The sequence below is a fragment of the Schistocerca americana genome, chromosome 7 (assembly GCF_021461395.2).
Source record: "Schistocerca americana isolate TAMUIC-IGC-003095 chromosome 7, iqSchAmer2.1, whole genome shotgun sequence".
NCBI classification, from domain to species: Eukaryota; Metazoa; Arthropoda; class Insecta; order Orthoptera; family Acrididae; genus Schistocerca; species Schistocerca americana.
Genome location: NC_060125.1, coordinates 126152310 through 126168915, shown reverse-complemented (window position 1 = coordinate 126168915; position 16606 = coordinate 126152310).

Sequence of the window (16606 nt, the reverse complement as noted above, 5' to 3'; positions counted from 1 at the left end):
CCTGGCCAGTACTGAGCTCTAGGAGTCAAGATCATACAACTGCCAATAGAAGCACAAAAAACAGAAAATTTAATGTAACTGGACAGATAAAAAATCTACTCACCTAGCAATGGCAGAACACACACATAAAAGGTCATAATTAGGCAAGCTTTTGGAGCCAGTGGCTCCATCTTCAGGCAGAAGAGTTGAAGGGGAAGGAAGAGGGGTGAAGGAAAAGGACTGGTGAGATTTAGGAAAAGGGGCAAATGTGGAAAATTCACCAAGAACTGCGGGTCAGGAGAGACTCGTTGGACAGGTTGAGAAGTAAAAACATTCTTGGGGACTGCAGCGGACAAGATTTGAAAACCTTACAGCTTAAAGGTGGAAGACAGGGTAATATGCAAGACAGAGATTACTGCTAAAACATCTTGTATAAGTTATTAAGACTGGAAAGCTAAGTGCATTGTTTGTAACAGAGGTGGGAGTGAAGAAACTAGTAGTTACTGTGAAGAAATGCTGAGACGGAAGAAATTAATATAAATTAAGACCAGGTGGATGGTCAGAACCAAAGACACTAGTTCCCACCTGCGGAGTTCTGAAAAACTGGTGTCTGGGGGAAGAGTCCAGATATGCGCGTGGTGAAACAAGCACTGAGGTCACGATTGTCATGTTTTAGAGCATGCTCTTCACAATACTCTTGTCAGACCACATGCTGCAAGACTTCCGCTGTGCGCCCTGCTACCACCACCTGTAACTGACAAAACATATACAGGGTTGCCACAGATTCTGAAAATCATGAATTTCAAACTCATCAGGGAAATTTGAAAAAAAGAAAAAACTCAAATATCGCGTTTTTGTCTCAGTAGATGAAATGGTTTGTTTACTGAAGTGTCCTGCATCGTCGCTGACAGGATGCACCACTTCCCTACTCCCTCATTCCTACTGCTTCTCCACTTCATACCACTCCCCTCAGCTTGCAATCAGTGCTGCCACCACTTCTTGCTGCTAGCCTAACAGCTGCCAACGCGAGGCAGGGAGGCATGAGGAGTGGTTCGTTTGGATCTGATTCTCAGAAACAATTGACGCAGCAGCCAGAGAAGGCGGTCATGAGTGTATGAGTTGTGTCTGAGTGATTGTGTGAATGTGTGTGAGCTCATTTTCTGATAAAAGCTATGGCCGAAAATTTAGTTGTGAGAGTGTAATTGTCTTTTCTATGTGCCTGTCTGCAACGCAGCAATCTTTTCGGCGAGTTGCTACCTATCCTCATTATTATTGATTCTCAGAGTATTTGAAGAAGTTATTTGATGTAAGTATTGATTACCTCTGCTCAATTCAGCAACATGGTGTCTGTGACATTTAAAAAGCTGGTCACACGAGTGGACTTCCATGAAAGGCCAAATCTGCAGGCTATTTCTGTGGGTATCTGCCGATCTGAAGCCCTCCATTTCCCACTAAAGTGCAGGTCCTACCCATCAAATGTAGTCTCACCAACCTACCTGCCTGCAGGCCGAGTCTGTGTGTGTGTGTGTGTGTGTGTGTGTGTGTGTGTGTGTGTTTTGTAATGCAGTGGACCCAGGACTGCGGTGCTCCCCGGCAGGCCAGAGGCCATGGGCGATGGGTTTCAGGAATGCGACTGTCCCACCGCAAGTACGTTGTACAGTGTGGCATTTTATAGACATTTTATTTGCTCGAGAGCATGTTGGCTCTTCAAAAGTAGTTTATATGTTAGCAGAAAGTATGGACGATAAGAGGAAGAAAATTATGACAGTTTCTGGCAGTTTCTGCTGTTATGTACTCACATATGTCTCGAAAGAAAAATCTCACAATACCTGTAAGATAACAGACATAACACGGTGGGTAATAGCCAAGAATAAAGAACATATTAGAACCAACATTTTATTGGTGGTCAACTACAGTGTTGGTTTACACCATTCTTCCCTGCTTTATACATTTCTTCTCAAGAGGCCTACTTTTTTCTGAGGTTATTTCTGAAATCAGTGAAGGTATTTTAAATGCATCTTGTGACTCCAAGCAAAAGTTATTTTTGTCACCAAATGTTGTTTTGTTTCGTTGAAATTAAGTAACATCAGTGGTCTTCATGAAACACATGTACCATTTGGCTTGCATCTTCCATCTAAAAACAGTTCATTACAAAAGATGCTGATGTTAGTACTTAGGATTTTTACTCATGTCAGGAAATGCTATCTGCTTGCAAGTTTTTTTTAATGTTTCCTCATTTGCAATATTTTTTCTTGTACCATAGCTGCAAAGACAGATTGTCAACTTGCGTCTTAACTTACCCTTGAGATCTCAAAATTTGTCAGGGAAAAATGCTAAAACTTGTCTGGAAATCAGGGAATTTCACTTGGGGAAATTTGAGACAACTCTGATGTACTGTCAAAAGGAGAGCCACCTGTGAAATGACGTATCATATACCAACTGTTGTATAAACAGTGTTCAGCCTTTTACGTTGGCACGACTACCACCAAAATATCAGTTATGATTAATGGGCATAGGCAGAAGGTGTATACTGGCAACACACAATATCCTGTTGCAGAACTCAGTTTTACTTTTCTACATATTTCATTTTCTTACCTGTCTATTTTTCGTCATCCCCCTCCCACCTCTGTTACATGCAGTGTACTTAACTTTTCACTGTTATTAACGCGTACACGATGTGTTAGCAGTAATCTCTGTGTTGCATATCCCCAGAGGGCTCACGGTTTTCTCGTGAGTCCGTGCGTGGCGCCCTAAGATACTGCAGCCAATTCTTCCTTCCCTGGCTGCGTTTCCTTCACCCTGCTCTCCCTCCCTATCCTCGCTCCTTCCCCATTTGCCTCTCCTCCTCCCTGTCCGTGTTCCAATTTATATTGACCTGGCCATCCACCTGGTTTCCTATATTGCATGCAGTTTTGTTGCTTCTGCCTGTTCTTTCATCCTTTTTGTCGTTTAGGTCCTCGCTTGAGGTTTGATCTTCACTTCAAAATTCATTGTTTTTCGTGTGAGCCATTTGGGGAAGAACCCCCCCCCCCCCCCCCCAGCATCTACAGTGTGGATTCCTGCCCCTTCCTTCCCCTCTCCCTTCTGCACTGTAGCCCTCTTCCACCCTGCTAGGTCACCAGCACGTGCAGCCAGTCCGTGTTATGGGGCTGTTATGTACTCATATCGCTGAGCCCCCTGACAACACAGGGATCACACTATTGATACCTGAACTGTTGCCTTGTCATGTATACCAAGGAATGGTTGCTTGTCTTCTTGAAGCATCGGAACTCCTGGCTGGGACTGGGTGGTGCCCATGGGGAGAGCCCTGGTTGGAGTGGGGGATATCAGAGCAGATGCTTGGCGCATGAAGTATATCAAGCTGCAAAATTCTGGCCACTCTCAACTGGGTGTCTCTTCAAATGGTGAAGGATCATTGAATGCTGCTTCATGTGACCCTGCAACCTTCCCTTGCCTGGCTACACTATGGGAGGAGGGCCAGGCTTGCCGTCTTGGGATGAAACACTTTCCCCGGTACCTAGTTTGTACTAGGACGGATGGGGACACATTCACCACCACAAAGCCATTGTTTTTTCTGGGAAATATCGAGATCAAGTTTGGTGGATAGTAATGTGCAGCTGTTTGCTGATGATACTGTGGTGTACGGGAAGGTGTCCTCGTTGAGTGACTGTAGGAGGATACAAGATGACTTGGACAGGATTTGTGATTGGTGTAAAGAATGGCAGCTAACTCTAAATATAGATAAATGTAAATTAATTCAGATGAATAGGAAAAAGAATCCCGTAATGTTTGAATACTCCATTAGTAGTGTAGCACTTGACACAGTCACGTCGATTAAATATTTGGGCGTAACATTGCAGAGCGATATGAAGTGGGAAAAGCATGTAATGGCAGTTGTGGGGAAGGCGGATAGTCGTCTTCGGTTCATTGGTAGAATTTTGGAAAGATGTGGTTCATCTGTAAAGGAGTCTGCTTATAAAACTAATACGACCTGTTCTTGAGGACTGCTTGAGTGTTTGGGATCCCTATCAGGTCGGATTGAGGGAGGACATAGAAGCAATTCAGAGGTGGGCTGCTAGATTTGTTACTGGTAGGTTTGATCATCATGCGAGTGTTACGGAAATGCTTCAGGAACTCGGGTGGGAGTCTCTGGAGGAAAGGAGGTGTTCTTTTCGCGAATCGCTACTGAGGAAATTTAGAGAACCAGCATTTGAGGCTGACTGCAGTACAATTTTACTGCCGCCAACTTATATTTCACGGAAAGACCAGAAAGATAAGAGAGATTAGGGCTCGTACAGAGGCATATAGGCAGTCATTTTTCCATCGTTCTGTTTGGGAGTGGAACAGGGAGAGAAGATGCTAGTTGTGGTACGAGGTACCCTCTGCCACGCACCGTATGGTGGATTGCAGAGTATGTATGTAGATGTAGGTGAAGTGGAGTCCCTTAGTAAGATGTAGTCGGGCTCCCTGTTGATCAAAGCTCCTTCTGCCGCCCAGCCCACAGCTCTTCATGCTTGTGTTCATGTTGGCAATGTCCCAGTGTCTATTACTCCTCACCAATCTCTGAATATGGTCCAGGGAGTGATTTTTCATAGGGACCTCATCCTGCAAACTGATGAGGAACTCCGGGCTAATCTTAAGCCGTGCGGTGCTCATTTTGTTCGACATGTGAAAAAGAGTCACAAAGACAACCGCACAAATACTGGTGCCTTCATTCTGGCTTTTGGGGAGGATACCCTCCCTGAGAAGGTCAAATTTATGGGCTGCAGATACGACTTAGCCGTACGTCCATTCACCTATGTGTTGCTTTTGGTGCTTGCATTTTGGGCATATGTCTTCCTGCTGTACGGTGGACACTCTGTGTGGTGATTGCGGACACCCACACCATGACAGAAGTCCCTGTGTTCCGCCACCTGTGTGTGTAAATTGTGCTGACCGTCACTTCCTGCACATGACAGTTTGCCTGTCTTATAAGAGAGAGAAGAAGATCCAAGAATACCAGCCCTGGATCACTGTCTTATACTGTGGCTCGCCAAAAAATGAGAGACCCCATCTAGTGTCACTATTTTCAACATTTGCCTCTGTCATTTCATTTCCTCCTCCTACCTCTTCCTTACCCCAGCCCTGTCTCCCCTCCCCCTCCGCTGCAGTTCCCACGACCTCCCGTCCAGGAGCCACTCCCCCTCCCTGACCAAAAAAGTGCCCTCCATCTTCGGAACCTGCCAGTAATTGAGCTCCCTCCCGGGACCCCTCCCCCTGGCGTCTCTCAGGCCATAAGACTCTTACCACGACTCGGCCTCAAGATGCATCATCTGTGCTCCCCACCGTCACCCGCGCTCTTTGGGTTGCAGATGTTGCAGACGCCTGTACTCCCTCTGTGCCCTGCCCTCCTCCACCTCTGAATGAGGAGAAGAAGAAGTAACATAAATCCCAAGACAAGACCCTCCTGGTGCCCCCGGAGGTGCCATCTCTCCCTTGTTACCTGAGTCTGACATCTTATTTATGGATGTCACCCCATCCTTGTCGATGACAGCTACTGACCGAGTGACATAACCTCCTCTCAGCTACTTTCTGTCTAACCTGGACTCTCATCACACAAGCATCCAGTGGAATTGCAATGGATACTGTTGTCATCTACCAGAAATTAAATGTTGTGTCCCCTCCTATGCGTTCTGCCTTGTTCTTCAAGATAATATCCGTGATGACCACTCTACAACATTTCATGGTTATTGGGCATTATGTCTGAACCGTGCTGGCTCTGGGGTAGCATCTGGTGGGGTCTGCACTTTGGATTCCCGTACTTACCAACATAGAAGCAATAGTGGTTTGAGTGCAAATGACTGGCAACCACCATTTTCAATGTCTAGCTCCCTCCAGGTAGGCCACTTCCTTACGTTGCACTGTCTACCTTAATCCAGCAACTCCCACCCCCATTTCTCCTCCCTGGGGACTTCGATGCCCACCACCAGTGTGAGGGACTGCCACTTCAACAGGTGGGTGTCTCCTAATTGACTAACTTATTATGGACCTTGATTTGTGTCACATCAATGATGGTTCCCTTACCCACTTCAGTGCCGCTCATGGCACCTTTACTGCTATCGATCTACAATCTCCTCCCCTGCCCTTGTGGCTTCCCTACGATGGTCATCCCATGATGACCTTTGTGATAGTGACCACTTTCCAGTGATTCTATCATTTCCCTGCTGCTCCCAAGCAGACAAGCCCCCACGATGGGCATTCCGCAGGGTCAATTGGCCTTTATATGCAGCAATTTAAGTGACACCCTTGACAGACCAGCCTCTTCACTTTTAAGCGTCTCCATGCTGAGTCTTACCTTACCAAGCAAAGTAAAAAGGAATTCTGGGAGCACTATGTTTCCTCCCAGGGGATGTATGCCTCTTCATCGCAGGTTTGGTCCAAGCTCCATAGCCCTCTTGGCCGCCAGCAACAGTCAACTGTCCGGGGTATTAACCTCCAAGGTGCTCTGTGCACTGGACCATTGGTCCTCGCAGAACACCTCGCGACACACTTTGCTACGGCGTGGGCATCCTCTTCCTATACTGCTACCTTTCTCCGGTAGAAATGCAGCCCTATAATGAGCCTTTCAATGAATGCAGGTTCTTACCTCTTCACGAGACACAGTCCCAGGTCTGTATTTCCATTTATTTTTTATTTTATTTACACATCAAGTTCTATGGGACCAAATTGAGGAGCAAATCTCCAAGGTCATTTAACATGTCAGTACATGAAATTACAACACAAAAGTAATAGCAGATAAAAATAAAATGTTTATGAACCCGAAAATAGTCAATCCATAAGTTTAAGTAAATGCAATTAACAACACAACAAGAATCAGCTTAATTTTTAAAGGAACCCCTTGACAGAATAGAAGGAGTGACCCATGAGGAAACTATTCAGTTTTGATTTGAAAGTGGATTACTGCTAAGATTTTTGAATTCGAGTGGTAGCTTATTGAAAACGGATGCAGCAAAATATTGCATGCCTTTCTGTACAAGAGTTACGGAACTCCGATCCAGATGCAGGTTTGATTGCCGCCAAGTATTAACTGAGTGAAAGTTGCTTATTCCCAAGAATAAGGTAATATCGTTAACAAGAAATGACAGTAAGGGGTATATATATTGAGAGGCCAATATCAAAATACCCAGACTCATGAATGGGTTGACAAGAGGTTCGTGAACTTGCACCACTTATTGTTTCTGAGTGAAAAATATCCTTTTAGAATGGGAAGAGTTACCCCAAAATATAATATCATATGACAAAAGCAAATGAAAATAAGCAAAGTAGACTAATTTTCGTGTCAAACAATCACTCACTTTAGATACCTTTTGAATAGTAAAAATGGCAGCATTAAGTCTTTGAACAAGATCCTGAATGTGGGCTTTCCATGACTGTTTACTATCTACCTGAACATCTAGAATTTTGAAGTGTGAGATATTCGCTATTTTTGACTTCATTAAAACAGCAAATACGAGTAGTTAATACTTTCAGCCAGAAGGCAAATACTTGTTTGTAAATAATGATTAATGTATAATGAGGCGTCGCATGGCGACGGTGGAATTTTCTAGTAATGTAATTCGTCGTCTTTGGGCGGCAATATAAACAGAAAAGTACGGATGGATATGCGATCCTTCACTATTTTGTTCGAGGGAGAACAAATGAAGCCTGGGGCGCTAAGAAGACTTGTACTGTTTTTCTCAAGTAAGACGGACGCAGATCTGTGGCAGTCTGATCTAATTTTTACTAAATGTATAAAAACGTGTATGTCTGAGTTGAGTGAAGTGTAAAGAACTGTTATAACTTACCGTGACGACGCACGAGCGACTCAAAGAAGACAATGGCTATATAAAAGAGCGCTAAATGGACATGATACGGACATAAAAATCTACCGTCATTGTTGTATTAAGCTTAAGGTACGATATATGTTTTAGTTATAATAAATATTTGTTCTGGGAATACTGAATCATTTAGCAGTGCTCATTCCTATTATCTCCTCAGTATTATTTTCATTTTAATTATGCATTTTGCTAATATTACAGACACCAAGATCAGCAGTCTAATGTGCGTGTTACATTGATAAAAAGAAAACTGTTTTATCGTCTTCTTGCATCAGCTTTAATATTGAATTTCTCTTTTGTGTGATGTTACAGTTGTTTTTGCGCCCTTAAGAACTTTCTGGTCCCTTAGGAAATTGTTTTGTCATAACAATAACTTCACAACCGGGTATGATCGTATCTACGATCATGAAGTAATTAGAAAGACGATAACGCAATTTCTTAATCAATAGCACGCTAGTTGAGACTGCCTCAAGCCAGTGTGATGTTACAAAATAGAAGTGATGTTGCTATTCAATGGAAAGTTGGAAATTGAGATTTAACTAACTGTTTTATCAATCACAATTGGCGTAAGAATCATGGATTGACCATTGTCATAAAATATTGCATTATGAGATGTGAATAGTTTTTACTTGCGGTTTCGCGTGGCTTGAAGCAATCACAACTAGCGTGCTATTGATTAAGAAGTTGCGTTATCGTCTTTCTAATTACTTCATGATCGTAGATACGATCATACCCGGTTGTGAAGTTATTGTTATGACAAAAAAATTTCCTAAGGGACCAGAAAGTTCTTAAGGGCGCAAAAACAACTGTAACATCACACAAAAGAGAAATTCAATATTAAAGCTGATGCAAGAAGACGATAAAACAGTTTTCTTTTTATCAAGGTAACACGCACATTGGACTGCTGATCTTGGAGTCTTAAGCTTAATACAACAATGACGGTAGATTTTTATGTCCATATCATGTCCATTGAGCGCTCTTTTATATAGCCATTGTCCTCTTGAGTCGCTCGTGCTTCGTCACGGTAAGTTACAACAGTTCTTCTTCCTACACTTCACTCAAAACTTAGACGGAACACATTTTTATTTATTTAGTAAAAATAATTAGATCAGACCGCCACAAATCTGCGTCCGTCTTACTCGAGAATAACAGTAAAAGTCTTCTTAGCGCTCAAGGCTTCATTTGTTCTCCAGCGAACAAAATAGTGAAAGATCGCATATCTATCCGTATTTTTCTGTTTATATTGCCGCCCAAAGACGACGAATTACATTATTTAGAAAATTCCACCGTCGCCATGCGACGCCTCATTATACACTAATCATTATTTACAAACAAGTATTTGCCTTCTGGCTGAAAGTATTAACTACTCGTATTTGCTGTTTTAATGAAGTCAAAAATAGCGAATATCTCATTGCCTCCCATGAGGAGAGAGGGAATGCCGAAGGATTACCTCGATCCTCATGTCCTCATGAGATATTCGTGATTTTTGGTGTGACATTTACATAATGTTACTGGCGTACCATGTACTTAAATTGAAATTACATTTATAAACATATATCAGATATTTATCATTTTTCAAAATAAAGTTTTTCATTCTTTGTTCATCAGTCACTTCATTCCATAATACCAAGACTAACATTTATGTGCATTTTTAAGTTTGGTCCATATTTGCTTATAACAATAAGTGAACGTTCATTTCGCTCTGCAGGGGATAGAATTCAGAAATTACTTTCTCTTGAGCTTAACAACTAATACATGAGTACAGTGAGTGCTTATTTTCACTAAACTAGAGTGGACAATGTTCGAGCATCTGTTGACTCATTGTGGTTCAATTACAGTTTAATAACGTAGCACTACACTTCGTGATGCTTTCACTTTCTGTGTTAGCTGTCTACGGCGTTCATCATGCAGTACATCTGTCCTTTCCACTGTGATGCCAGGAATTCAAGTGGTTTCCCGGGTTTTTATTTACAATATGAAACAGAAGAAGTGGAAAATTGTTAGTATAACTTACAACCTATTGGATACATTTGTTAAGGATCGGGACTGGTCTGGAGTTTAGGGTCTTCCTATAGTGCACATTCATTTTCTTTGTCCATCAAGAGACAGGGTTATAATTCATTTTAGCAGTGTTCAGGAGTGCCGGTATTAATGGCTTTAAGGCCTGAGTAATCTATCAATCTACTTCTCACTCATCTTAACTTCAACTCAAGAAAATTGCTTAATTTACATATGAAAATGTAGTCACACAAGTGTACAAATGTCTTTCCTCCAGCATGTACGATGGAAGTCATGGCGGTTAGCAGTTTAAAGTTTGGATTGTTTCGTCACCCACACGTCAGCCACTCACAGCGGCTGCACAGTGTTGCGTGAGCTCCAATACTCAGTATCCGTTCGCGCTAAGGCTGTAACAGAGCTGCTGGTCGTAGATTGCTCCTTTTTTTTGTGAACTTCGTATCACACGAGTGCATCGATACAAACACCTCGCGCGCGTTTTCCATCGGAGGAGCTGGACACTGACGCTGCCTCCAACTTCCCTGTCAACTGCCTCCCATGAGGCTCACAGGTAAGTGACGACGAATGTTTTAGCTGTCGCTGCACTTAGAACAACACTGAACTTTGCGTTGCACCTGTTGTCGTAGCCTTGACTTCTTTTTACACTTGCAGTACAACACTACCACTAATATACAGTGAACAGTTATTTTTATTATGCACGTCGCACTTTAGTGTGCATCTTCACACAGCATTCGTGCTTAGTTCCTTCGCCGATAGAGTTCATTTACAAAACAATCAATTTTGCACGTTTCCTCCACTGGTATAGAAAGACTTATATTCTACTATTTACAAAATATCACTTACGAGCTAATATTTACAATTAATGGTCACTCCTTTTGTTAAGTCCAGTGAACAACTGCTTTATGAATGGACTCTTTATATCTCAAGGTTTACTTTCACTAGTGAACCTAAAAATATTCTTTCAAACTTTCTTTTAAGGGCTCATCTCCTCATTATGAGAACTACAGGCTTCGCAACACTCGTTGCATTTATTCTTTAGTGCACCCAAGATCATTTTCTACTGCCACGCAGCATATCTACTACATAACGAGTACGCATTTAACGCTGAATCTTTTTTTTTTTTTATTTTTTATTTTATAAATTTGAGGGCAGACTGGATAACAATAGGTCTCCCTCTTCGCTTCATGTACTCAGCAATCGTTCTCTGTTAAAAAAAATAGGGTAACGCGTGTCTACTATTTTTTTTTGCATGAATGGAATTACCGACAGTTCACTGGGTTTACGCAACCGGTCCATAACAAACATTACCAAAGCTAGCGAAGTTCATCACGCTACGTGTCTCATTTCTCATAAGCACTGCTTTGCCCCGAAGCACACGTGCCTTTTACAAGTCGACCCTTGGTCTGGGTTAATGAACCAGGATCAAAAGGAACGGGCACAAGGAAAATGGATTTCATAAGAGGAGTGTCTTAGGAGACATTTTTGCAATAAAATCTGCATGTAAATAAAATTATCGTAATAAACATAGGCACATATATAAATTTCAACCTCTTTCATTACAGCATGCTTTGCTACTTCTACGTCTTACTCTGGTTATAGTCAGTATTAAGTTTAAATATCACTGCATTGCTTGTTCTTTAGATTAGCCTTCAATTAGGGTATTGATGGTCGCTGGATTACACTACAAATCTTCTGAAGATCTTTACTTGGACTTATTTATGATACAGGGGGCTTGCTGTGTGGTTATTTAGTACCTCGATTCTACTGAAATCAATTCGTCAGCTAACATTCCTCATATACTCTTTACATTGGGCTCAGATCACAGGGAAATAGTTTACTTTCATAGCAATTAGTGGCCTCGTGGAGTACTTACGCTACATTATTGATGCTTCATGGTTTGCCTCCATTTGTACTGTATTTCACCTTACTTAGTTTACTACAGCTTATTGTCTCCTTGCGTGAACACATGCGGGTTACCACTTGTTTTTCCATTTAACAGCACGCTTTAACTGAACTTTAAGCTATTTCTTCTACTCCTGTCCACTGTCTGGACTGTTTGAACATGTACCCTTTTTTTTAAGCAGGTAATTTGGGCTTTTACTACAGAACTTCAAGTACTTACATTACTAAAAATAAATCTATAAATATTCTTGTACCTTGAGAGAAGTGCTTATTTACGCATCCTCCTCCATTTCTCACCTTTACATATTTTATTTAGCTCCGGGCAATCACCTCGCAAGCACTTTTTTTCTTATTACTAACTTAAAATTAAATTGAAATTCTTGGTGCAACCTCAATTTCCTGCTTCAGCTTGTTGAAGAAATATCAGTTCATGTCCATCACTATAAACAATTTTTCCATACATAGCATTTAATACTTAAAGTTTACATGTAGTAGCCGTTACCATGTAGTCAATGCGCTGTTCAACACAATACCTGTCATTAACAGTTCACACAAGGAAATTTCCAGTACGTAGGAGGTAAGAAACCGAAACAGATTCTATCTGCAGTTGAGGCTGTGTCTGTAAACTAACTCTCTGTTTCAATGGACCAATCGCTCCTGATATGGAGCAGCCCTGAATCGGCAATGATAAAACTTTTGAAACAGAAGACACCTGTCTGAAGAGACATGATGACATCACATTGATGTTTGGTCCTGTATCAACAACGGCTGTGAAAGGAATGTTGGCAATAGAAATCTTAATCGAAGCCTGGACCTGTTCATCATAAATGTCATTAATGTCTTGAGCTTCTAGGTCAGGTGCAAGGTCATCTCGTAAGTCGGTCTCATGGTCGTACCGTATCGCATTAACATACTCAGAATCAGAGTATTCGTTAGTACCCCCACTGGAACCGGCAGCGACCTCTAGGAGGCTGAAAGGCGCTGCCTCTAATTTTCCGCAGGATGTTTAACCTGTTTGTCATTCATGGCCTTAAGTGTTTGTTCCGTTTCATATTGGTGCTGGTTATGTGGTACAAATGCCGGTGTAAAGGGGCAAATCCACTGGGTGCATTCACTTGTGAATAGAATACTTGAGAAGGCTGATGTCGCCCGATCTTTTGGTTGCCGGCAAAACCATTTCCTTGTGAAGGAAAGTTCGCATTTGGTGCCATTTGAAAATTGTTCCGCGGACCTCTATCCTGTGAATAGTTGTTCTTATGTTGTGCTGGGTGGCCTCCGCCTTGCCCATGCCACTTGCTATATTTCGACCTATAACTTTGATTGTACACTGGCCCATTTGAAAAATTACCACTAGTTTGTGGAGAATTTCCATACTGCTCAGGCGCAGAATTAAAGGGTGGGTTTCCGTACTGATGTTGTTCCTGGTGGTTGTAAATTGGGTGGTATCTCTGCTGATTACTGTAATTGGTTTTCTGCTTCCGTTTAAAGTTATTGCCGTTTGCGTTTTGATAACCGCTGGCAGGTTGGTAACAGCGGTCGCAGTAGCTCGCTCTCTCCTTGGGCGCATTGTTGTCCGCGTGCGATGCATTCTGCTGGCTGCCAGGGAAGAATTTGCCTCTGCCAACCTTGGAGCGCACATCCTCGCTAATTAAATCTAAGGAATCCAGCACAGAAAGGAATACATCCGTGTCTTCTTCGGACACATTTACTAATTTCTCTCTAATAGACACAGGGAGTTTGCTTTTGAGAATCATAATTACGTCCTTGGAAGAAATCGGAGAATCCCAGAATTTAATTTTTGCTAGATACTTCTCAAAGTATCGCCGGAGACTTCCATGCTTCTCATTGAAAATTTCCGCACCATACACCTCCTTCCTTAAAATTTGCTGTACCCCATTACTCCAAAATTTTGCCAAGAACATTTTCTCAAACTCTTCATAATTCCTACACGTGTCTACCATTTCCGTTCCCCATAATGCTGCATCACCAGAAATAAAGCCAGTGACGAACTGAATACGCTGTCTGTCTGTCCAGCTCCTGGGAAATATGCCGGAAAAATTCTTTAGGAACACGATGGGGTGTATTTCTCGCTTCTGCGGATGAAAAACAGGAAAAGTGCGATGCTTAATCACACTTTCCTCTTGCATTAAACTCACGATTGTGGGCGGATCATTTAGTTTCCCTACTCGGGACTCAACAGGACTGTTGTTTTGCATGTAATCAGGCGGTGAACAATAAGGAGTTGACTGACATTCGTCACCGTCTAAAGAGTTGTTCCCTATAGTTTGCGTATGCGTGTGCGGATTTTCTACCCAGTTTCTCAGCATTCTGACTTCGTCCACTACTTGCTGCTTCCACTCGGGAAGATCCCGTGTAAGTGTCCTCCGAATCTGTCCCAATTCAGAAACCACTGTGTCTCCAGACTTACCAGGAGCAGCTAAGATTTCATAAGTTACATCCTTGACAGTCTCCCTAAGCTCCTCCCTGACCTTCTTTTCGATAAAAATATCTTTACCCTTTATCCATTCACTGTAGTGTTCCGACAATGCCTCCGCGTGTGCTTTCACGGTGCTCTTAACCTGTTCTTCAATATTGATTGAGTCTATCTGCCTCGACAGATCCTCCACTACACCTTCAATGTCAGATACTGCATTTCTAACTGAGTTTATTTCTTTGGTAGATGCCTGAATTTTTGTGTTTAATGTTCCAGATACTTCAGCTATTTCACTTTTCACCTGTTTCTGCATTTTCTGAATTTGATCACTGATCTTAGTTTGCACCTCACCCAAATGGGTATTTAATTCAGCCGTAATTTCTTTATGCAGATCTGTTTTGATTGTGCCTAGCTGTGTTTTTAATGATTCGCTTACAGCATCTAATCGGGCGTTAACAGTCTCATTTTGTGTTTTTATAGTCTCATTTTGTGTTTTTACTGATTCGCTTACAGCATCTAATCGGGCATTAACAGTCTCATTTTGTGTTTTTATAGTCTCATTTACTGCGTCAAACTGTTGTTTCAGCATTTCCATTAACGCACCGAGGTCATTTGTAGCTGCAGCGGGAAGAATTTGGACTTTAGGGTCACTTTCCCCTGTTACAGACATGGTTAGTTCGGTTTCCACACGGGAACCTACCGTTCGCGATCGTAAAGGGTATGGAATACTATTAACGTCTTCACTCCCGTCTCCTGTTGTCACCTGTCTCTGTTTACTATCTGCCATTTTCGTTAGTAAATCACGTGCTACGTAAGGCTTTCGTCGTTTGTCAGTGACGTGGTGAGTCCGCTAAGAGCACCGCTCTCGCGTGAGCAACAAATGAAATTCTATCTGGCGAGAAGACAAGATGGAATCTAAACGTTTCAGACAAATGAATGAAGATGCTCTTCACTGCAAATTGCACACACTATCCACCATGTTGAAAATGTAATACAGCTATACTAACAATGGGGAGAAATAATTTCTATTATCAGACTACGAATAATTTTACTTTGAAAGATAAAATAAAGCAGATTTTCTATAGCGGGAAGGAGATAGAAAGGATGTGGATCGACTTGGAAAATCAACGTTGCTACTGAAGCACTACACTGCGTATGCAAAATTCTGACTTACTTTTTGATGGCTTGAATACCGCTATGTTGTCTCAGCAAATTCACGTCTCTTTTCTTTTCTTTTCTCTCGGTAATTAAACTGCATTATTGACCGTTATTCTCACAGAGAGACGATGTGTACATGAAACGACAGAACATTTATTAACACAAGCACATAGAAAATTTTCCAAGAATTTGAACTAATTTTTGGTCAAGTCCCTGTTCGGGCGCCAAGTGTGATGTTACAGTTGTTTTTGCGCCCTTAAGAACTTTCTGGTCCCTTAGGAAATTATTTTGTCATAACAATAACTTCACAACCGGGTATGATCGTATCTACGATCATGAAGTAATTAGAAAGACGATAACGCAATTTCTTAATCAATAGCACGCTAGTTGAGACTGCCTCAAGCCACGCGAAACCGCAAGTAAAAACTATTCACATCTCATAATGCAATATTTTATGACAATGGTCAATCATGATGACCGTATCTACGATCATGAAGTAATTAGAAAGACGATAACGCAATTTCTTAATCAATAGCACGCTAGTTGAGATTGCCTCAAGCCACGCGAAACTGCAAGTAAAAACTAATCACATCTCAATATGCAATATTTTATGACGATGGTCAATCCATGATTCTTACGCCAATTGTGATTGATAAAACAGTAAGCTAAATCTTAATTTCCAACTTTCCATTGAATAACAACATCACTTTTATTTTGTAACATCACAAGTGTTCAGTTCACTAATCATATAACGGCAGGTTTTGTTAGAAACGGTAAAAAGAGAATATAGCATTTTCAGTTGTTAAACGACTTGTAAAGGCGAACTGTACATTTGACAGCAGATCGTGCACTATAAAATGATCAATTATCCTCACATACACAGCCTTTTCAATAACTTTGGCAAACACTGATGGCATAGAAATAGATCTAAAATTGTCTGCATTACCCCTTTCTCCTTTTTTATAAAGCAGCTTTACTACTGAGTACTTTAATCATTCAGGAAACTGACCATTCCTAAAGGAAAAATTACAAATGTGGCTAAATACAGGTCTAACAAGTGCAGCACAGTACTTTATCATTCTGCTAGGCACTCCATCATATTCATGAGAGTCCTTAGTCTTCAGTGATTTAATTATCCACAACCAGATGGTCCAACACTTCGACATTTCCCAGAGGCAACATCTCCTCTGGGTCTTCAACCCCATTTGGCTCACGGGTGCTTTTCCATCGCATCGCAATGGTGAGACAGTATAGTTATCTC